The sequence below is a fragment of the Salvelinus namaycush genome, chromosome 19, assembly GCF_016432855.1.
Source record: "Salvelinus namaycush isolate Seneca chromosome 19, SaNama_1.0, whole genome shotgun sequence".
NCBI classification, from domain to species: domain Eukaryota; kingdom Metazoa; phylum Chordata; class Actinopteri; order Salmoniformes; family Salmonidae; genus Salvelinus; species Salvelinus namaycush.
The window spans coordinates 48,922,359-48,947,593 of NC_052325.1; positions in this window are offsets into that span (position 1 = coordinate 48,922,359).

Genomic DNA, 25,235 nt, shown 5'->3' on the forward strand with positions numbered 1-25,235 from the left:
GGTAAGGCGAAAAAAGATACACTATGATCTAAAACTCATCAAACCCTTCAAGGAAGAACATCCACCAAAAATGTAACAAAGTTATCAGTGGGTGTTTGACTCGTATCAACCCTATCTGGCTCTGTAAAGATTCTCATTAAGACTATCCTCATTGTTAACGAAAACACAAAAGTAGGTGAAAATATTCCCCCCTTTCCTCCTTTCTTCCTCTCCTCTACTCGTGTCTCTCCTCCAACAGAACAGAACAAAAGCCTGTCGGGTTCCCAATCAGCACCTCATGAAGGAGAGATCCCCAGTCAGGTCCTAATCAACTCCACGCTTAATAGAGCAGCACTTCCCAAATATTATTAACCTCATCTGTCTAGATTAGACCACTGATGGCCCTGCTCGCTGTATATTGTCTTAGCAGCAGCTGGTAATGTACATATATATTAATCCACTCCCCTCTCCTCTTCTCCTCGGCACCGGCGACAAAATTGCGTGGCGGCACCCACACTGAACAAAAAAAGTTGCCCTTCAGAAAGCGAGGCGGACACAGATTAGGAAGGCACTAATTAAATGTCAGCCTAGACAGATTAAAATTATGAAATTTTTTAAATCGGCAAGTGGCTCTTTGTCATTGTCAAATTAAGAAGGGGCCGATGAAGGGAAAGGGGATGGGGAGCTCTAATGGATTGGAAGGGAATGTGCTCTAGCAGCAAGCGGCTTTCGGTGAATAAAGATTTGCCTCAGACCCCTGACGTAGGTAGCCAGGCTGCATGTTCAATTTCCCCCCATTTCCTCTCAGGTTGCCAGGGCTGGGGTTCAGGGAGCACTGAGTGGCACTTCCTGACCACACCGTTTACTACTTTTATTCATCTAGCGACAAACACCTCACTATTTTCGACTCTTCCTACCTTTTATCTCTGTGCTATATAGGTCACACTAACAAATGTATGGATATGTCAGAAAACCTTGATGAATATCTTTCTGGATGTGAAAAAAATTTGTTTTTGTTTTTCCCAGATTTCTACAGTGAGAGTAAGAATCGAAATTAGATTATTTTGGATGGTTTTGTTTCTCATCTCACTCATACAACTGTTTTTGTGCATGCTGATGGGAAAATGTACATCTTTCACTGCCCCCCCAACAACACATGTTGGTGCCTCATTGTCATTAATACACATTTCCTACCAGAGATAAACAAAAAAGGCACCTTCCTGTACACTTATCAATTAATTCAGTTGAGCAGTGATGCCGAATCAGAAAGAAACTACTTTAGAGTATTTTCCATTATCAAAGCAGCTATTTAGCTCCCCTCATCCACTTTAGCTGGTTCTTAATAACACTCACATCAGCCATTCAGAAACATGTGGCGCTGCATTACACTTCCCTATCTGACAGCCAAGGCCAAAGCAACTTTAGCAAGACTTTATCCGCAGCCAACAGGGAAGTGAGTGAGAGAAAGAAAGAGAGAGAGGGAGGGAGAGAGAGAAAATACATCTTTGAAGCACTGCATTTCTAAATAAATAAACCAATGCTAAATTAGCTTGATATTTGTTCTGCTATTGCATTCAGGGTTCAAAGCATTTTTCCTCCTTGCTCTGTCTCCGACCAGGTCTAGGCATTTGGCCCTGGTGAGGTCGAGGGCACAGCTTGCAGTAAAGCCAGGCGCGAACCGGAGGCTACCATAGAGCGGCAAACACTCAACAAGGATCAAAACACGACCACGATGAAAAGTGACAAGATCCAATTAAATTTAATTACAAGAACTGTATTTTCATTTTAACTGACAATTTTTATTAAGGGAGCCACACACACTTAAAACATGAAAGCGTAGGCCAAATTGTATAAGGGTAACACTGTTTGGATATGCAGAATCCTGCCGTGCTAATTGGGAGTAATTGAATTAGGGGCAAGAGGACTGTAAAAAAGTGCAATAGTTTGGGGTAAAGTATTCAGTAAGTAAAAGATCTCACTCTGTGTGTGTGTGTGCTTTTGTGTGTGAGACCACCGTTACCTCCTATTGGACTCAATAGAACATTCTAGACAAACTGTGCAGTACCTTATCACCATCGTCATCACCATGCATTCATCTTGCTTACATGTTACAGTTCTGATAGTACCTGCTGTGTTCTAGCTAATGAAAAGATACAAACATGTTCTGTAACTCCCAGAAGATAGATTATGACGGTATTGTAATTGCTATGCTATAACCTTTTTTCATTTGATATGCATATTTTTGTGATGTTCTTTGAAATTCAAATGTAGCGAGTTTACATGTGCTTCTATACAACACCAGGCACTAGTGACAAGAAAGCATTATCTTTGGAATCAGTCTACGTAGGCCCTTTAAACTGACTGCCATACAAAGAAAGTACAATATCTTCAATAAGGAGACCAAAGCCAGAACATCATTTTTGTGTTCTATTTTATTGTGGAATTGTATTATTATCTGCTAAATATTATAGTCCAGTGGCATAAGAATATCAAAGACAGTCATCCTCTCCCAAATTGAGGAAATTAGACCAGGCGATAGACAAGGTACAGCAAATTAAATTAACATAGCACTATCAAAAGTAACGCAGTCCCTACTCCAGGGTCTCCCATGTGGGGTCGCCTGATTTGAAAATGGGGTCACGAGAGAAAATGTGCGCTTGGTTCATAAAACCAGGGTTGCGTCAGTAACGTCCGGTAGGCGCTGGATACGGTTGTAATAAACAAAGCATTTTCTGTTTTCTTTCTACAAATGTGGCTCTATCTTTTGAACGGTTTAACCTTTTAATGCAGTGGGCTAAATCAGGGTCACACAGAGTGATTCTTGGTAGTCTTAAACAAATCTACTTTGAAACAAAAGTATATACCTCACATACATGGTTATGAGCTTTAAAAAAAGAAGACACCCGCAGCATGTCAGATTTAGAGTTGAAATGTGTTCAATTTGAGTTTGTATCCCAATATTGCACTTTATTTACATCACAGAAGACTGAAATATAACATACCTGTTTGACATCAAACACTGGATTTTCAGCATAAACAAAATATGAAATTATGAAAAATATGAATAACATTCTACCCATAAGGCCAAAGAGGATGCTTTTGGCCATTGCATGAGGCCAAAGAGGGTGATTTTGACCATTGACTGCAGGAAAGGGCTACGCTACCAAATAGTTTGTACGGTTTCCCTCTACTAATCAAATCAAATTTTATTTGTCACATACACATGGTTAGCAGATGTTAATGCGAGTGTAGCGAAATGCTTTTGCTTCTAGTTCCGACCATGCAGTAATATCTAACAATTTCACGACAACTACCTTATACACACAAGTAAAGGAATGGATAAGAATATGCACATAAAGATATATGGATGAGCGATGATGGAACGGCATAGGCAAGATGCAGTAGATGGTATAGAGTACAGTATATACAGATGAGTAATGTAGGGTAGGTAAACATTATATAAAGTGGCATTGTTTAAAGTGGCTAGTGATACATTTATTATGTATTAAGATGGCAAGAGGCACTGCTGCGCCTTCTTCACCACGCTGTCTGTGTGGGTGGACGATTTCAGTTTGTCCGTTAGAACCAAGTGGAACCAAGTGGAGAAGACCAGGCACTAAATTAGACTGGGGGAAAATAACAATAACAATATCAATCATCATCAATCATCTTTTCTACACAGAAGATCTTCTGAACTTCCCAATACCTTTCTGATGAATTTCAGTCACTTCAAACCATACTGGCTTCAGATTAAAATACTGTCGAAAATACTGTCAGACTGATTAGTAATAGACTGTCAAAGCCCAAATTAAAAAAGTAAACATTGGCCGTAAAAAACATGGTGTAGGTCACAAAAAGATTTTGAAATCAAAATGGGGCCGCAGGCCAAAAAAGTTTGGCAACCCCTGCCCTACTCCCTACCAACCATCAACCCAGCACTGCTGCCTTCCTTTTTACCAGCATGCCTGTCTCCAACTGTCCAAGCCTGGAACATTTACAGAAAGCTGCTGAAGGCAAAAAGCTATAACACAACCCTAACCCAAACCCTTACCTAATACCCAACCACCCTCCATCAGTGAAATTGAGCCTGAGAGCTTTATCACTAAATAGGCTCTTACCGATATCCTACCCTAGATTGACAACCAACAGTACGAATGGCTACAAGGTCGATCAACGGGGCTTTGCTTGGATTGAAATAGGTGCCTGTACTTATTTTGGGTGCCGGAAATTTTTACATTCAGGTGCAGTCGCTCCAGAATACTTTTAACTAATTTTCTATAAGAGGAACAGGAGCTCAAGCAGTAGAAAATTTGAGGTGCCGGCACTCCGCTGAGCTCCTGCCCAAGTCAAGCACTGCCGATCAACCACACACTGTTTAGTGGATCTAACCAACAAGCTCTTCAAGTCCTAGGATAAGCATGGTCCCATCTGCTCCCTGGTGACGACTGACTTTAGCACAGCCTTCGACCAAGTCTGCCACAACCTCACCATCACCAGGATGTTAGACCTCAGGCTTCGACCACCGCTTACCAGATGGAAAGACAACTTCCTCTCTAACGGACAGGCGGTGAGGTATCTTGGTTTGATGTCTGACAGTCTCAATATAGCTTGTACCTCAAGGAACTCTGTTGGCCCGCTGATTTTTTAAAACATATATCAACAGTGCAGCCAAAATACGTTTTTGGACAACCTACATTTATTACAGACCAGACCACTAACATCACCTTTCACCATCTAAGAAGACCTGGCTGACCTGAAGAATTGGTCAGTGGGGAGCCACATAGTTCGTTACCCCAAGAAATGCAAAGTGCTCCATGTGCACTTCGCCAAGTCACCTCTTTATGTTGAAAGTCCCCGCCGACGTCATGTCTACTTTAGTGGATCCCATGTACGTGAAATGTTAATTTGTTTCTTGTCTTTTGTCTAAAAAACCAAAATATAATCTCTACAAAGAAAAAGGAACATGCTGGTGTGGCATGCGTGGCTAACCAAGGGACAATCTGATTCAATTGAGAGTGTCCAGAGATGAGCAGTACATATTGGCACAGACTACACCTCCTACTCAGATGCACCAATCTGGACCTGTACCGTCACTACACACACGCAGGGAGAGATCTCTTCAAGATCTCTTCTACAATCTGATCCATACCGCCATATGCTCCCATCCTAGCCATGGTCTGTCTGCTTAAAGGTAGAAGATAAACCTTATTCATTTTACTTACATATTTCATTGCGTATCTGAAATGAAAGATTAATATATCTGTTGTTTATTGTGTTGCTATTGCCAAATTGTAATATTCAAAAGTAATAATTACTCACAATTCAGCATGTTGCTGCCACTTGTACAATGTTCTGTTGAAAAACTGCAAAAAAAACACATATCTCTCTCAAAATGTGGGTCAACTAATCAGCTCAATTGGTTGTATTTGTCTCTCTGTGGTTGGCTAAACACCTCGAAGGTCAGTCAGAATTAGGACGTAATCCAAAACTCACTATTCTAATGAACTGCCTCGTTGGAATATTGGTAAGCAGTAAGGGCCAATAGTGTTCCAGTACATACTGTAAATCTCCTACTTATTAATTATTACCAATAAATATTCCAACTCTCAATCTTACCTACTTGAATAGTGTTTTACTTGTTTTCAAAAACTCCAAACTACTGTAAGATTATGTTTTGAGCATTTATATTTTGTTATACTATATTTTGTTATAACTAACCTGTTTTATATGGCATTTATACACATTGCTAGTATCTGGTGAATCTGTGATTTAGGAAATAACTGTTAACCTAATCCTTTACCTGTTAACTAATTATCTGTTTTCCTATTGGCCAATCTTTTCATTGTTTGGAGAGAAGCATACGCTTTATTGAAACTGGCAGTGACAGACTGTCTTGAGTTGTGGTTGATGGTGTTCAATGTAGTTTGACCATTAAAACTGCTAAATACTTATCTTTCTCCATCCAGTCCTTCTACAGAAAGTCATCCATCCACCTGTGCAAGCTTTGTCTACTGATTACGGAACTGAGTTAGCAGTTGTCCTAACCTCAGTGCTACCCACATGTTTTGCTGATGCAACTTTCATGTTCTGGGACAGTCTCACTCCTGCCTTTTAGAAAAACTATGCTGCTGTAAAGAACAAACTCAACAACGTCTTCGGCCACAAGCATTCTCTTCCCTTCTTCCAGACCTACGTCAATGCTCGTCCAAGGAAACCTGGTGATTGCCTTGATGTTTATGCTACAGCTGTCACTTGGCAGGTCCCTGAGGCATTTCCTGATTTTGAACGACATGTTCAAGATGAGGAGATGTTCTGTCGCTTCATGGCTGGACTTGAGCCTGCCCCTTCAGGTTAAGATTCACAAGAAGGGGGCAATGTGCAAGGAAGAGGCCCTCATTGTTGCTAGCTGTTGTGATAAGGGCTAGTACTCTGTAGATATATTGGAAAAAAATACAGTACCAGTCAAAAGTTTGGACACACCTACTCATTCAAGGTTTTTTACAATTTTCTACATTGTAGAATAATATCAAAACTATGAAATAACACATGGAATCATGTAGGAACCAAAAAAGTGTTAAACAAATCAAAATATATTTTGGATTTTAGATTCCTTAAAGTAGCCACCCTTTGCCTTGATGACAGCTTTGCACACTCTTAGCATTCTCTCAACCAGCTTCACCTGGAATGCTTTTCCAACAGTCTTGAAGGAGTTCCCAAATATGCTGAGCACTTGTTGGCTGCTTTTCCTTCCCTCTGCGGTCCAACTCATCCCAAACCATCTCAATTGGGGTGAAGTCGGGTGATTGTGGAGGCCAGGTCATCTGATGCAGCACTCCATCACTCTCCTTCTTGGTCAAATAGCCCTTACACGACCTGGAGGTGTGTTTTGTGTTATTGTCCTGTTGAAAAACAAATGATACTCCCACTAAGCGCAAACCAGAAGGGATGGCGTATGCTGTTGTAGCCATGCTGGTTAAGTGTGCCTTGAATTCTAAATAAATCACTGACTGTGTAACCAGCAAAGCACTCCCACACCATCTCCTCCATGTTTCACGGTGGGAACCACACATGCAGAGATCATCCGTTTACCTACTCTGCGTCTCACAAAGACATGGCGGTTGGAATCAATAATCTCAAATTTGGACTCATCAGAACGAAGGACAATTTTCCCCCAGTCTAATGCTCATGTTTCTTGGCCCAAGCAAGACTCTTCTTCTTATTGGTGTCCTTTAATAGTGGTTTCTTTCCAGCAATTCGACCATGAAGGTCTGATTCACGCAGTCTCCACTGAACAGTTGATGTTGAGCTGTGTCTGTTACTTGAACTCTGTGAAGCATTTATTTGGGCAGCAATTTCTGAGGCTGGTAACTCAAATGAACTTATCCTCTGCACCAGCAGTAACTCTGAGTCTTCCTTTTCTATGGCGGTCCTCATGAGAGCCAGTTTCCTCATAGTGCTTGATAGTTTTTGTGACCACACTTGAAGAAACTTTCAAAGTTCTTGACATTTTCCAGAATGACTGACCTTCATGTCTTTTACTAAATAGGGCTATCTTCTGTATACCACATCTTCTGTATACCACCGCTACCTTGTCAAAACACAACTGATTGGCTCAAACACATTAAGAAGGAAAGAAATTCCACAAATTAACTTTAACAAGGCACACCTTTTAATTGAAATGCATTCCAGGTGACTACCTCATGAATCTGCTTGAGATAATGCCAAGCTGTCATCTAGGCAAAGCTCAAATCTATAATATATTTTGATTTGTTTATCACTTTTTTGGTTACTACATATGTGTCATTTCATAGTTTTGATGTTTTCAATAATATTCTACAATGTAGAAATAGTAAAAATAAAGAAAACCTTAAATGAGTAGGTGTGTCCAAACTTTTAAATGGTACTGTATATTAAAAATATTGGATGAAACTTTGAATTTGGCCTTTACTGCTTTAGCCCATAGAAATTCATTGAATAATACATTTGTACATGGCAAAACAGACAGACAAAATATAAGACAACTCCCTTGAAGCTTGTGTGCAGAACAACCGACACCTTCAAGTTTGTGAGAGTCTCCCCTTTCCCCTTTTTTGTTAACTAAATTCGACAATCTCTCATTGACCTCCATACTTAAACTCCTCGCTTGGTGAGAGAAAACAAAAACAAAATGCCACCTGCTGGAAAGACAGATTTCGGTCCCAGTTATCCCTCTCACTTCCAATATTCCTCTTTGATGCTGGTGACTTATCAATATGTAGCTCAAACGGTTCGGGTTATACAGCCGATTTCGTGGAGATTTTCTTGATCCTCTCATCTGTAGAGAAATACCGCTTTCACAAGCCCCATGTTATGGAATAGGTGCAAACTTTATATCGGTGGAAGGGGGGGATTGAACTGCAGCCACTACAGTTAACGTTAAGTCTCTAGCATAAACACACAGGGAGCTATATAATATTGAAAATAGCATCACCATGTGATGCAAGGGTGCTCAATAATCTCTTGGGGTCTTTCAACAGGGAGAGACTACATGAACAAAACGAACCCTTACCTTAACCCTAACCTGAAGCAAATCCTTAACCCTAACCAAATAAATATATATTCTGAAATGAAATATCGGTTTGGGCATCAGGCTTGTCCTTCTTAACACGTATGGACCCAGAATTGAATCGAGCATCTGACCAATTATGCAAGACCTTAGTTCTGGGTTAACTGAGATTATGATAAATCTATGAGGATGTAAGTGTATGAAATGGGTACAGTATTGAGGGGGAAAAAATCTGTTTTTGCTGACAAACTGGGCCATTGTGTTGAAAAGGAATATGGCATGGTAGGAAAGAAAGAAACCTGCACTACGCTATGTGTAATGCCTTTACTGTATTAACCCATCGTATTACTCCCAAATGTAAGATGACACATAGAGGCGACTGGGTGTGCGTTTGAAAGCTTTGTTGGGGTGTCTGAGTGGCAGAGACAGCCGTTAGCCTAAGGTGCTGCTCTTCTCATAGGCACATTCACCTAGTTACACACGCACACGCACGCACACACACACACACACACACACACACACACACACACACACACACACACACACACACACACACACACACACACTCTACAGTCTCTACACTCAAGGGAGAGGCTCACACACCTGCCCTCTGGTGCTACAGACAGCTTTCAAAGCACCCACAGCATTTTGTTTTCACACAAAGGCGCGTAAGAATAAATCAGTCTCGTCATTATTTTTCACTTAGATACCGGAAGATTTGTCATATGTGAAAAGTTAACGGCCACGTGTCGTCATTTCTTGATGATGTCACTTTCTTCAGTTTCTTACATTTTCACGGTAATATAGATAGTTGTGTATCCGAATTCTTCCTTCAGGTGGCTATGGTTGTTGTGTTGCAAACCATGTTTAGGGGTGCCTTTTTCATCCAGGTCTCTCACACCAGAGAAACATGAGTCTCTGTCCAGGTTGGAGTGATATTGATGTGCTTGAGTGTGTAACATAATGTCCCTTATTCCCTGTTCTCCCCTGTGTGCATGTGTGTGTGTGTGTTTATGCATGCATGTGTGTGTGCAAGTGTGTAGTGTGTGTCTATTTGTCCCTGTGTGTTAATCCTTTCCCATCTGTGTTGTGCTCCAGCACTGCAGCCTGTGTGTGCTCCAGGGGTCGGCGGGGTCAGTCCTGACACCTGCTTTAACTGTTATTTACTCTGATTCCACGACAAGACAGATACCAGCTCCAGCGACTCCACTGATGTATGTTAAACGCTCCCCAAATGACCCGTCTGATGGATCTATTGATGGCCCATTCCAACCTGTCACCTATTCTCCATCAGTCTCTCAGTTATCCCACCATCCCTCCGCCTCCTCCTTCCCTCTCGGTGTGAATGAGAAATGAGGATGGAGACAGACACAGGGATCTCTCGAACCTGCTATGTGCTGCCTGTATGCCACACAACAATGGATACCAACACCTCTTGTCGCGAGGAACAGGCTGGACACCTGTATTCGACACAATTGGGAAATACACACACATACCCCGGAGACCATGTAGACTGTGACCAAGCTGACTAACAGCCTGTCCTATAATGTCATGTGTTCTATTATTTATCCATTCTCTACGCTACGTAGGTTTTTGCTGTCACTGCAGAGGAGAAAATGCTGTATCAGTGTTGTCGATGACAGGACGCAGAATGTGTCAGTGACAGTGTTGTCACCTGCGAGCACTGTATAGTGTTGCGTGTGAGTAGGTGAGGGCGGGGGACCTATTTTGATGTCTGTGTTGTATGTACTGTACATAACTTACAAAAACCTCATGGAGGAACAGAGTAGAGGAGACATACACATCAACAGGAGGTCAACCTGGGAACCAACTACTGGCTAGTTGATATCGTTCCGTAGTGACAAGGAAAAAGAGACACCATTAAGCACATGTTTATGATAGACTCGATTGGCCCTGATTGGTTTACCATGAGGCCAATGTTTTACCGAGCTGTCATCCAATAGTTAATAGCACTGGGCCTCCTGTATCTGATCGATTTATATACACATATACCAAGCCAGGTCGTTAATTGAACAACAATAAGACATTGACCCCGTTTGCATGCACACCAATATCCCGTTATTATTTGGGATTCTCAAGTGTTCTCAAGTGACACGCAGTATAGACATCATTTTGAGAAACCCGAATAAGATGCCTGGGATATGATGATCAGACGGGGATACTGTGGCATGTAAACCTCTTATCCCATTTACTGTTGCTATTCGCAGTTTGCGTAAGCTTTTTTTTTCCGCAAAGTATCACTTTTGATGTTCAAATGGGAACAGTAATAGGAATAGTACCTGAAGTCTGGAGGCTGACTGTAGGCCTCAGTTGTAGCCTACTATAATATTAACTGCTGCAGAGTTCAGTGTTTCTTGCAGTTAAACTATGGACAGAATGTCAGGAACAGGGGTGAGAAAAGTGAATGCGCTTAGCTTGGTCGCTAAACGTCTTCGCACCACGAGAGAATTAGAAATGAAAGAGAACACTTTACCGATGTCAACCAGATTGCTGACGATTCATTAGTTCTAGCAATTTAGGACATTATTCTGGTGAGCAAGGCTTTATGACAGAAGAGAAGTTGCATGTACCAAATTATAGACCGGTTGACTAACAAATAGCCTACCTAATGTCGTAAATTATAATTAGAAAAATATCTAAATGAGGCTTCAAAAGTTTTTTTTTTTTGCACCCCTGTCCCCCCAAAAAATTCTGCGGTCCCTGGCCAAAATAAGAATATTCTCTTTATTAATGGATACAGGGATACTCGTGAGCGGGATATCAAAGGTGCGTGTAAACATCTTATCTTGAATAAGACCTTAACCGGGATATGAGCTACTTTCCGAAATACTCTGTGCATGTAAACGTGGTCTTTGGTTGAACATGACCACTATGTGGTATAGAGCCGTAGTAGCCTGGTACTGAGTATAATAGTGGGTCTGCTATATCTGATAAATACCTCAGTGAATCTAGCTTCGCTAACTGACTCTCACAGGCATTACTGGGATTAAGTTAGCTAGTGCCCAAAGTTCATTAGGTAGATAAATGCATCTCTTAACCCTGCTAAAGAGCCTGAGTGGAAACCCTTCTCCCACACAAAGCTATCTTAAACACCAAAGAGCTTCAGAGAGTTGACCATACCCAAGGCTCGATTGTGGCGATGCCTTTTAGATCATGTAAAATGAGAGACAATTGTTTTTGTTTGTAAAAGGTGTACAGTGAACTCTGATGGCGAGAATCGTGGGAATGAGAATTAACCACATATAGTGGTTAAAAAGTGGTCAGATAAGTACTGTATTGAGTCCGAACCTAACTCCCACATAATGGTAGGTATCGTAAACACCATGTACTCTACAGACAAGACTGATGTTGAGTTACTTGTTTTGACACTATGGGAAGTGTTAGGAATCTATAAGTATTTTTAATGAGCCACCTGTGTGCAATGCATTACAGTATGAATATGAACACATGTATTTATTTTGAAAGGCTGTTATAACAGGCCATGAGCTGTTATAACTGCTTACAACAAATAAGTATGTGATAAAGGGCACTATGAATGCAGTAATTCAAAATAAGTGTCAACAAAGACTTTCCTCTACAGCTGTTGAGTATGAGTATCTGTTTTTGTCAAATGTTGTCTCAGCATTGTGATTAGATTAGATACACACACAGTTGATTAAACCAATTGAGTGCTCTATCTCTGAGTCATAGCACTGGTGATTATACAGAGATGTCTATATATTCTAGAGACCTTCTCTCTCGGTGTGTGTGTGTAGTTGTTTGAGTGCCTGTGTGTGCATGCATGGCTGTGTGAATGTGTGTATCCATAGCGATGAGTGACACAACAGCAGGTGCTCAGAGAACCGTGGAGAGTGCTTTCATTTTGCCACTTAGACGACAAATTACCCAGACAATGGACCGTGCGAGCCAGACCCCTAATTCAATTCCAACTGTTGACTCGGGGCATTCGCCATCCGCCTGCATGTGTTCGCCTGCCAAGGGAGAAGGACATTCTCTACCAAAAACATAATCTTGGTGCAGTCAAACAAAATGAAAGGTAATATTCTTTATCTGGCCCAAGATAGCAGCAGATGAACTGCCCTAATATGAGCGCAAATAAGATTTAGAGATTCCATGCTTCAGCCGTCCCTCAACTCAGTAATTTGGATCAATAGTGTTTGCCGAGTGTAGCACATAGAGAGAGAAACGAAGAGAGAGAGGAAGAGAGGTGGAGAAAAAGAGAGAGAAATAGAGAGAGAGGGGTGTGGGAGAAAGAGAGAGAGAGAGAGGAAGATATATAGCGAGGGAGGACAGAACACACACGCTTCACAATAGGGGAGCCGGCTCAGCACAGCAAACGGAGCTGTATTCAAATTTCACTGATGTCAAATTAATTTCCATGTTATCTGGAAATTCAATTAGATGGGAACCCCTCTCTCCCTCTGTCCCCCCCTTCTCTCCTCCTTTGTGAGTAAGAGTGTCGGACATCCCTGTGTGACAGATTACATTGCTCAAAGTGCATATCAGGGTGAAGTGTTGAGGCTCGCTAATCCGCCCCCTAAATTCTCAATTAGTGTAAAATGAGGCCATAAATCACGGGGACAGGCCGATCGATGGAAACGTTGTTTTACAAGTGATAGGCAGCCTCCCCAAAGGTTACTGTTTAAGTTGGTTTAAGGTTACAGCTCTTTCTGGGCTGGAGGCGGGCTGGCATGGATGGTGTATATGTTTCTGTGTGTGTATATGAGAGAGAGAGAGAGAGAGAGAGAGAGAGAGAGAGAGAGAGAGAGAGAGAGAGAGAGAGAGAGAGAGAGAGAGAGAGAGAGAGAGAGAGAGAGAGAGAGAGAGAGAGAGAGAGAGAGAGAGAGAGAGAGAGAGAGAGAGAGAGAGAGAGAGAGAGAGAGAGAGAGAGAGAGAGAGAGAGAGAGAGAGAGAGAGAGAGAGAGAGAGAGAGAGAGAGAGAGAGAGAGAGAGAGAGAGGGGGTCCATGAGGGAGTGTGTGTTGGCTTGGGTTGCGGTGGGGTGGGCTGGGGGGGGGGTCGAACTCAATCTATATGATGCAGGGCCAGGGCCCTTTGGGGATACAGCAGAGGGACAGCACCAATTTTTAGCCCATCAGCCGTCCAATTTTTCTCCTTTTCATACCTGCTGTAGTAAATGAGAAACAAATTAAATTTCGCCCCACTATCTCCACCGAAACCATTTAAATCCTTTATGGAAACCAAATTGTCCCCAGACAAATCGCCCCTGGATCTGTGGAAATACACTATGGCGGTGCAACCAAAATACATTTGTGTCACTCTGGATATGGCATTGTCTGTAATGCCATTCATTGGAGAGTCCTGGTGAAAGAGAGAGGGTGGAAATAAAATAAGGGGCACTTTTGGAAGAACAAAAGGTGGAGAAAGAGATCCCGGCTCTTCATTTTCTCCCTCTTTCTTTCTCCCCTCTATGTCTCTCCCTTGCGCCCACTTCCCCAGTGCTGCATTTTATTAATTTTCTGCCAGATTTTTTACATTCATGAGGCTGAGATTGAAATGTAAATGAGGTTAGGATGTAGTGAGGAGAGAGGGGAGCCGCCTCAGCAGTGGCCCCGGCCAAACAGGCACGAGTCGACGTGTGTTAGGGAGACAGAGGGGACTCTACAGCGGTGCGCGTCATTCCCCAGATTACAAGCTCCCTGACATCAATCATGCCATCAGGGAAACAATGCATAAAACAGGTCCAACAAGGGGGATGAAAAATCACTGACAGAGCGGGAGTGGATGGAGCGGGAGGGGGAGAGAGGGGAAGGAGGGAGGAGGAGGAGGAAGGAGAGAGAGAGGGACTGGTATTGCTCTATACCTTCACTGGGCCGGGTGATTAGTCAGCCAGAGAGGAAAAAGAGAGTGAAAGGGAGAGGGGGGAGCCAAAGGATGAGGCCACATTGACAAGATGACACTGGGGATTTCTTCTTATAAAGGAGTGCTCAGATGTCTTTGTCACCCATTAGAAGACTGTTTTTCAGGAGACATTCTATGTAGTAAATGGTCCAGTGAAAATATGACAATGCAGGCAAGTATACAGGCCTCAAATCACCTTAGGCTATCTGCAAAATTTGAAAATGATCAATGTGTGTTTGTGTGTGTGTTGTTATTGTACTGAGATTCCATTGTTTAACTTACAGGATGACATGGAACGTAGGCTTACAAAACATAACCTATCCGTTCTTAAAGAATTGATGATTGGAAATGCAAGTTGTTTTTTATCCTCATTGTTGACTTAAATTGGATATCCTGTTTTCACATCATTGATTTTCTACAGCAATGATGTCTGTACCACAGAGGGGTCAGCTTTTATCATGGTGCTTCCCATCAGGTTCACGTCTAACTACATCTGGGCCATTACTGATGACATCATCATGTATTAGGCCTTTTTGGGGACTGGTGGAATTCTCTCTCTCTCTTCCCCGCTCAGTGGCTATGTGTCTGCTTTGTGTCCTCAACAACTAAAAGCTAATGTGCTGAAAGCCTGGTTCTTGTCTCCCTGAGCGTATTGAAATCATGTGAATGCCATTTATGCTTAATACTTCTGGGTCTGCCACGAATGGAAGTGAGCCGGCAGCTCCTGAGGAGAGATGAGAAGACCTCAGGGGAATACGCTGCCATCAAGGTCGAGAGAGAGAGAGAGAGAGAGAGAGAGAGAGAGAGAGAGAGAGAGAGAACACTCGACAGCTGACAGGCAAACCAAAACATTTCTCATAATTTGATTAGGTTACAATGACAATCTTTATTTATAGTCGAGGCCTCAGATGCCAGGAGGGGGGGGGGGGGGGGGTGGGGGAAGGGGGGTGGGCGTGCTGCTTTTGTGGCATCGGATTTCAAATTAACTTCTGTTTGTTTCCCTGACTGGAATCAAAATAACAACAAGCGGCGCTTCATGTGAGGTAAAGGCTAATTACAGAAAACAGTGATGTCCATCCAGTGTGTTGGCCCCAAATGCTCGGCACACTCCTTTGCCTCATTAGGTGTGTGATCATTCGTTTCATTTAGCGAGGGGTCGGCCTCCCCCTCAAAGCGACACAGACGCAGAGATATTGGCGTACACGAACACCTTCCATGTGCATGAGGATGACAGCGAGACGGGGCTGTTGTGAAAGCTTTGAAATAATAATGCGGCAAATGATAACGTCTCAAGATGCTATACAACATCTCATTAAGTCTCAGAGTAGGTTGTACAAAAAGCCTAAATAGGAAAGCATGAAAAGGTAGCATGGCGGAGCTTTCACAATAACAGTATTTACTTTAATTTGTTTACATCAAATTGTTGCTTGCCTACTAAGATTGGAGCAGCAGTGGTGGGGTTTGAACTTGGGGTTAATGAAAAAGTCCCAAGCGTCGAGTTACCAGCTCCTCTAGCCACCCGCCTGCCATCGAAACAAACATTTCATTTATGCACCAAATGTTTCTCTGCCGAGAGAAGCCATTTTACCTTCTGTTTTACCCCCCCCCCCCCCCCCCCCGCGCATCATTTTTTTCAATTGAAATTCGATAAACATAGTCATTCCGTCCAATCAGGGCTGGTTTAGATCAAATGGGCTGATCGGTGGGCCGCCCACTAACAGACGACTTCAACCCCTGTCTCGTCTCCGCCTCTCCTCTCTAACTGCTCGACAACCCCGGCACACTTTTAAGGCTGCGAGATGGCTGTCACTGTATTTTGTCAGCAAAGCATAATATTTCTTCAGGAGTTCTGAACCTGGCACTCAGCGGGGTAGAAATGAAAATACGGCAGTACATAAACGGAGGGCGTCAGACGTAAGTCACCTAACATGGAGAGGAGGCAGCAGGTAGAGAACACGTCTGGCTGTCACAGTGCTCCCCTGGAAAGCAGATTGGACACCAGCCATCATGCTTTAATCAGCCAGAGAATAATAGATGTGTCCCTTCTCCCCTCTGTCACACACACACACACACTACACACACACACACACAGGGCCGGCTCTAGCCTTTTGAGGGCCCTAAGCAAGTTTTGGTTGGGGGGACCCCCACCTCGCGACAAAACATTTTAGTGGCCCCCCTCTTGACGGTGGAGAGCCAAATTTAAGTTTTCCTGCAATTCTAAAACATTTGTCATGGGGCCTAGAGAAAATGCTACTATTTTAAAGCAGTTTTTCTGCAATTCTATGCATTTTGCCATGGGTGCAGAGAGAAAACTTTGCAATTTTACAACAAATTTCATGCAATTCTACAAAAAAATTAAAAATACGAAGTTCCTGCAATTCAACACATTTTGTAATTACTTATTTAACTTTAATATGGTATCTGAGTGAGAATGACTAACAAAATCAATGTGGGCCCCCAGGAGATCAGTGCTTCTAGCTAGACTAAGTACCAATCAAAACATTGTCAGCTGACATGGCTAATTGAGTGACTGACAGTGACTGACATAAGAGTTAAACTGCCGATGCACAAACAAATTTTTGATTTGCACCTCGTGCATTCTATTATTCTTACTCTCAACACTAAGTTGAGAGTAAGAATAGTGGCCGGGGGGCCCCAAGAGACTGCTTATGTCGCTTATGCCTTGAACCGGCCCTGCACACAAATACACAAAAGAACTTCAACTTACCTTGCTTTCAGATACTATTCCAACTTGTGCTATTTAAATTTGGCTTGTGTTTGTTTGTTTGGGTGTCAGGGGTTATTTCTTTGGTGAGAACCTAAAAGCAATCTTTGAAGCTTTATTAATATAACGAGTTCACACACTCTTCAAAGGTCGACTTTCTTTACTGTGATATGATGCCAGATTCTTTTCACACGCTGTGTGTCAAACGCTAATGTTATTGTTGGCAAGACACTTTTACAGCGGCAGATTTTTATTCCAACAGTTTTTTCTTCTCTTTCCTGCATTAAAAAAAATTCAACAGCAGTGGATGTCTTGCATGGCTGTGCTTTAGCAGCTAAGTGCGGTTTGAAAGGGAACACCAAACAGATGGGAATGTATTCATATTGTTATGAGAGCAGAATGATGGGGGATTGAAACAATAGAGAACATGAGTATCATGTAGTCTAAGAGGAGTTATCCCTACAAACTCACTCATTTACATGATTTAGATGAAATCCACATTAGTCAAAAGAATTGTTGGGATCACCAAGATGCCAATCTCTCTATTCAGTATATTCATGAATGCTTTGGGTTTATTTTCTTCAAGTGTTCCAGTGTTATAAGATTGCTATATCTTTCAACCAGTTAAGACGAAAACATGTCTCAGACCACAATACCATGTTTAAATCAATCCACATACTTCTGTCTTCGCTTTTTTTAGTTAGGATTATTTCCTATTTTTCATGAAAGTTTTACTTTGCTCATAATCTGTGGTTGTGGCAGTCACCTTTAATGCACTTAAATCAGTATATCGGTAAGAGCTTCTGCTCAATGACTAAACTTCAGCAAAAAAAAAACACAACACGATGCAAATTAGCTCTAGCACTCTAAATGTCTCAGAGCATAAGAGATACCAAAGCCCTCAAATGTCATGTCATTCAATTTGACCCCGAAATAAATCTTGGTAGACTTTGGTAAGCAAAATAGATTATATTGTCATCTGTTAAAATGTGAGGGATTAAATGTGTGTAAATGTTCTTATACTGTTCTTTCAGAACATATTTTATTGCAGACATTGATTATCGACGTGCTGCTACTTGACTGTAGCTAGTTCATTCGGCTAGTGCTAACGTTACTCCGGTGAGACTTGCTAGCTTTTGCCATCCATTAAAACGCAATAGATACATGTGGGCAAATGTGCTTTCAGAGCTGTTTTAGTACACTTTATAGAAGACCACGCGTATTGTTGTGTACATCTCATTTAACTGTCTGCAACGTGTAGCCAGTTCTTAATTCATGTCGGACCGTGTGTATCGATGTAAGTGTATGGAGCCTGCATTGCGATATGCGTGTGGCTCATGTTAGAGGGGAGGGAATGAGAAACACAAGGTTAGCTAGCTAGCAATGTGCAGCTGGTTATATGCTACCTAGTAGGAATGTTGTTCACATGCTAAAGTGTAGTTGTTACTGCTGTAGCCTATCTTGTGTTCGGTAGCTAGCTAGCTGGCTAGGTAACGCCATAGCTGAATATTTAGCAATGACATGATAGCTAATAATACCACGCCCAGCCAGTCAGTATGCTCTGTTTTCCAGATACATGTCGCTAGCTAGGCATAAGATATTTTTTTATGCATTGTGATGATTTTGACAAGAAAGAATATCACATAGGAGTTTCATGTTACCAAGGGATAGTGTGCAAATCAAATCAAATCAGAGCAATTAGAATTGGATTTACTGACTCTTTTTGGCCTGTTACCATTTTAACTAGATATTGAAGGGACATTCCACCCCAAATTGAATGTTTGTTTTCAGACCTCAAAATTGAGTGGGGTGTTAAAGCAGTTGACATCATGTGGATCCATAATGATTCTAGATAACACATACTTGACTCACCAATGTTAGTTTTTTCTCTCCATTTTCCGATTTCTTCTCGAAAAGTTTCTGAATATCCTAGACCTCATGGCTCTTTAGTGCTGGTAAGAACAATTATTTGTATATTTCATTCTAATGTAGACCGCCTAGCTTTTATTGTCTTTCCAGTGGAGTTTTTGGTTTATTAATTGTCTTATGTTATGTCCCTTTTGACATGTGGACCATCTTTACTCTTACCTTTTTATACATTTTTCAGTGCATGTGGAAGTGTAGTGTCTGTTCCGTAGCAGTATCGAGCAGGTAACATTGGCCGACTACTTGGTCTGACCTATCCATATGGTGAAGCTGAAAAGAAGAATACACATTAAAGGTCTCTGTTACATGTACATCATACTAGCGCCGTCACACAAGCACAGTTGTGAGAGGTGCTTGGTATAAGGCTGCGTTTGCAGCCCTTTTGTTTTAGGATTTCAAAAGGTGTGTGCTGATTATTTAAATATTCTGCCACTAAATTTGTCCCCAGACTAAAAAGTTGGGAAAAGTTCCAGTTCAGTTCAGAATCTTGGAGAATCCGGATCGTGCACATAAACCCCTGCTTGTAAGAGGCCAGTGTTGCATTTACATTACACTAATGTGGTCTCACACGTATACACACATGGTAGTAAGTAATGCTTGGTATTGGCTTGTTTGCAGCACTTTTGGTTCAGGATTTGACACGATCAATGCCTGAATGATTTTGCCACTATATATGCCCTCTGCTTCTTCTCTCTCAAACCAAGTTGGAAAATGACGGCTCCAGTTAAGCTCAAAATCCTCTTTGGAGAAAATGACTCCCAGCGATTGTCTCTTCTGTCTGGAATACCTGCATCTGTGAGTAAACTCTCAAATAAGATAAAGAAGCAGTTGAGACTGAAAGGCAACATTAGGCTTTAATTCATGGACAGTGTTTGGAATTGAGTTCATGAACTTGACCTCAACAGCAGATATCCAGGACAAAGGTACTATCAAAGTGATGTCTTTGCCTGATTCGACCACCCCTTGTAATGCTATTTTAACCCGCTGCCTGCTGGATGACTCCTCGTCCCGTTCATCTGGTGACACTGATAATACGTTCCTAATTCCTCATGACACTGATGATACGACCGTACTTTCGTCCTCCGAGTCCACGTAATCAAGATCTTCTGCATGGCCAGATGTATTTTGTGTACCTCGTTCCTCCTATGATGCAGAGATACAGCTTGACCAGAGCTAATGACGCACTTCGTTGTGGGCAAAATCTTTTACTTTAGGAACTGAGTTTTCAGTAATACATTTTCATGCCATGCAGCGGTGCCTTGAACTACTGTTTATTTTGGACAGAAGTTTTGGACATGGTTTTGTATCATATGTTTATCAATGCACTGTTATGTTCGGAACATATTTTTATAATTGAGAGAGCTCGGCTTCTCCACCCTTAACTCAGAAGTGTGTGACTTGTTCACTCCCCCTGTTGCTAGAAACCTTTGATTGTTGCCAGCATGGCTCAAGGAATTTTTCACAATTTTTCTTATAACATTTTATGCATTTTCAATCGATGAGTGTGTGGGCCAATCCCAAATCGTCCCCTAAACCCTATGCCCTTTGCACTTGATATGAGAGGATTTGATTAGTATAAGCAATGTGGTGTAACTTCCACCTAGGGAGGCAAGGTTGAGCTATTACCACATTGATTACACCTGTCAAAACATCTCAGATCTCCACAAGTACATAGGGCATAGGGTTTAGGGAATGATTTGCAATTGGGCCACAGTGTGCCTGTGTGAGATTATCAAATGCTGACTTTGGGACAGTTTTGGACATGTTTTCATGTGTTAAATATTGCACTGGTTTTGTATCATGCATTTATCAAAGCACATGTTCAGAAAAGATTCTTTATAATTAAGAGAGCTCGGCTTCTCCACACTTAACTTCCATAAGTGTGCGCTTGTTCACTCCCCCTGTTGCTAGAAGCGTTTGATTGTGCATTTTCAGAGATTGTGAGAGATAGTGAAATTAATTTACTTTCAAAATAAAACCTTCATTTAGCTACAGAAATTTGTATTTTTGCTGATGCTTTATTCGTAAATTCCCAGACACCATACCTACAGAAACCGGCCAAAAGCATTAGGCTGATGGAAACGAAAGCAATTTAACTATGATTTACATAAGCAGATTGAGTTGGACGAACATAAGTCAAATGTCCATTCATTTTGGAGGTATTTGGTTCAGTTGTGTTTTTTTTTTTAAATAAATACATTTAGTCAATCTGACATAATCATTTTGAATTATTATTTCTAAATCCAACACTGTTTGAATAACAAGTAAATTAAGTTAATCTGTAATACTAATTTCATGTAAAAAAAAAAAACCTGTTTCCATTTGGTCTAACTACCTTCCAAAATTGAAGTAAGTTGATCCAAATACTTTTTTGTTGTTTAGTGTATGCTTCCCGTTTGTGTCTACTGAGATATCTACTGCAGCCCTCATCCTCCACATACAACACCCGTTCTGCCAGTCACATTCTGTTAAAGGTACCCAAAGCACACGCATCCATGGGTCGCTCATCTTTTCAGTTCGCTGCAGCTAGCGACTGGAACGAGCTGCAACAAACACTCAAACTGGACAGATTTATCTCCATCTCTATTCAAAGACTTAATCATGGACACTCTTACTGACAGTTGTGGCTGCTTTGCGTGATGTATTGTTGTCTCTACCCTTTGTACTGTTGTCTGTGCCCAATAATGTTTGTACGATGTTTTGTGCTGCTGCCATGTTGTGTTGCTACCATGTTGTTGTCATGTTGTGTTGCCACCATGCTCTGTTGTCATGTGTTGCTGCCTTCCTATGTTGTTTTCTTAGGTCTTTCTTTATGTAGCGTTGTGTTGTCGCTCTTCTCGTGATGTGTGTTTTGTCCAATATTTATATTTTATAATTTTTGTATTTTTAATCCCAGCCCCCGTCCCGCAGGAGGCCTTTTGCCTTTTGGTAGGCCGTCATTGTGTTAACTGACTTATAAAATAAATAGACACATTGTAAAATGTTAAGTCAGGGATCTCCAACCCTGTACATTTTTATTTAACTAGGCAAGACAGTTAAGAACAAATTCTTATTTACAATGACGGCCTACCCCGGCCAAACCCTAACCCGGATGATGCTGGACCAATTGTGCACAGCGCAATGTGACTCCCAATCATGGCCAGTTGTGATACAGCCTGCAATCAAACCAGGGTCTGTAGTGACGCCTCTAGCACTGAGATGCAGTGCCTTAGACCGCTGCGCCACTCGGGAGTTCCTGGAGAGCTACCATCCTTTAGGATTTCACTTCAACCCTAATCTAGCTCACCTAATTCTAATAATTAGCAAGTTGATGAACTGGGGTGGGAGTGAAAACCTACAGGAGGGTAACTCAAGGAACATGGTTGGATAGCCATGGTCTAAGTCATTAGACGAACTGGCTAGTGGTACCTTAAACACGAGCAGTAGTCATACTAAATTGATTACATTACGTTACACTAACTTGTTGTTTTTTATTTGAGACAATTACATTAATAAAACTCAGTCTATTTGTTTTTTGTTTTATTGAAGATAAAGAAGTCAGAAGCACTTGGTCTATTTGAATAGCGCCTGCTTAAAAGTAATGAGTTAGGCTAACTGCCTATTTGTGTTTGGCTTGCTTAAATTTACAGAGTTAAGCTTATCAAGTTAGCAGTACAAAATCTATTTGTTTTAGACTTAAATGTAACATAAATAAGTTAGTGGTACATGGTCTATTTGAGTACCTACAACTCATTTAAGGCAAACAGTTACCTTAAACTATTTGAGTTGTAGAATTTGACATTTGAGTAAGTACAACTTGACTGTATTGTGTTGGCTTCGTTTGTAGAGGATTGTGGGTAATTCAAAACATTTTAGACTTTTTTGTGACTTTTACAATGTTTTGCGCATTTTTATTTTGTTGGAAGAAAAGTGTCTATCATAGTATTACATTTTTTTGTTGTGTTATCAGCCGTAATGGAAAAAAACGTCAGGCAGAAGTGATGTTCAAAGAGGTGTCATTCCCAAACAGGCAAATCATTGATGGATGCTGTTGAAATTATTGGGTGGCTATTGCTGACTCAACAGATTCCCACTCTCATATGAGTTGGGAGTCTACAAAACTATTGGGAGTGTACAAAATCTTAGATCTAACTGTCTAAGATGGACATAATGATCAAATATAAAAAATATAGGTTAAATTCGTTTTTAAAACCTCTCTGGGATCGTTCGGGACGCTAGCGTCCCACCTCGCCAACAGCCAGTGAAATTGCAGGGCGCCAAATTCAAACAACAGAAATCTCATTATTAAAATTCCTCAAACATACAAGTATAAAATACCATTTTAAAGCTAATCTTGTTGTTAATCCCACCACAGTGTCCGATTTCAAAAAGGCTTTACAGCGAAAGCACCACAAACGATTATATTAGGTCACTGCCAAATCACAGCCATTTTTCCAGCCAAAGACTGGAGTCACAAAAAGCAGAAATATAGATTTACATTTACATTTAAGTCATTTAGCAGACGCTCTTATCCAGAGCGACTTACAAATTGGTGCATTCACCTTATGATATCCAGTGGAACAACCACTTTACAATAGTGCATCTAACTCTTAAGGGGGGGGGGGGGGGGGGTTAGAAGGATTACTTTATCCTATCCTAGGTATTCCTTAAAGAGGTGGGGTTTCAGGTGTCTCCGGAAGGTGGTGATTGACTCCGCTGACCTGGCGTCGTGAGGGAGTTTGTTCCACCATTGGGGTGCCAGAGCAGCGAACAGTTTTGACTGGGCTGAGCGGGAACTGTACTTCCTCAGAGGTAGGGAGGCGAGCAGGCCAGAGGTGGATGAACGCAGTGCCCTTGTTTGGGTGTAGGGCCTGATCAGAGCCTGAAGGTACGGAGGTGCCGTTCCCCTCGCAGCTCCGTAGGCAAGCACCATGGTCTTGTAGCGGATGCGAGCTTCAACTGGAAGCCAGTGGAGAGAGCGGAGGAGCGGGGTGACGTGAGAGAACTTGGGAAGGTTGAACACCAGACGGGCTGCGGCGTTCTGGATGAGTTGTAGGGGTTTAATGGCACAGGCAGGGAGCCCAGCCAACAGCGAGTTGCAGTAATCCAGACGGGAGATGACAAGTGCCTGGATTAGGACCTGCGCCGCTTCCTGTGTGAGGCAGGGTCGTACTCTGCGAATGTTGTAGAGCATGAACCTACAGGAACGGGTCACCGCCTTGATGTTAGTTGAGAACGACAGGGTGTTGTCCAGGATCACGCCAAGGTTCTTAGCGCTCTGGGAGGAGGACACAATGGAGTTGTCAACCGTGATGGCGAGATCATGGAACGGGCAGTCCTTCCCCGGGAGGAAGAGCAGCTCCGTCTTGCCGAGGTTCAGCTTGAGGTGGTGATCCGTCATCCACACTGATATGTCTGCCAGACATGCAGAGATGCAATTCGCCACCTGGTTATCAGAAGGGGGAAAGGAGAAGATTAATTGTGTGTCGTCTGCATAGCAATGATAGGAGAGACCATGTGAGGATATGACAGAGCCAAGTGACTTGGTGTATAGCGAGAATAGGAGAGGGCCTAGAACAGAGCCCTGGGGGACACCAGTGGTGAGAGCACGTGGTGCGGAGACAGATTCTCGCCACGCCACCTGGTAGGAGCGACCTGTCAGGTAGGACGCAATCCAAGCGTGGGCCGCGCCGGAGATGCCCAACTCGGAGAGGGTGGAGAGGAGGATCTGATGGTTCACAGTATAGATAAAATTAATCACTAACCTTTGATGATCTTCATCAGATGACACTCATAGGACTTCATGTTACACAATACATGTATGTTTTGTTCGATAAAGTTCATATTTATATCCAAAAACCTCAGTTTACATTGGCGCCATGTTCAGAAATGCCTCCAAAACAACCGGAGAAATTGCAGAGAGCCACATCAAATAACAGAAATACTCATCATAAACTTTGATGAAAGATACATGTTTTACATAGAATTAAAGATAAACTTGTTCTTAACCTCTCTGGGATATGTGGGATGGTAGCGTCCCACCTGGCCAACATCCAGTGAAAATGCAGAGCGCCAAATTCAAATAAATTACTATAAAAATTAAACTTTCATGAAATCACACATTCAATATACCAAATTAATGCTACACTTGTTGTGAATCCAGCCAATGTGTCAGATTTAAAAAATGCTTTACGGCGAA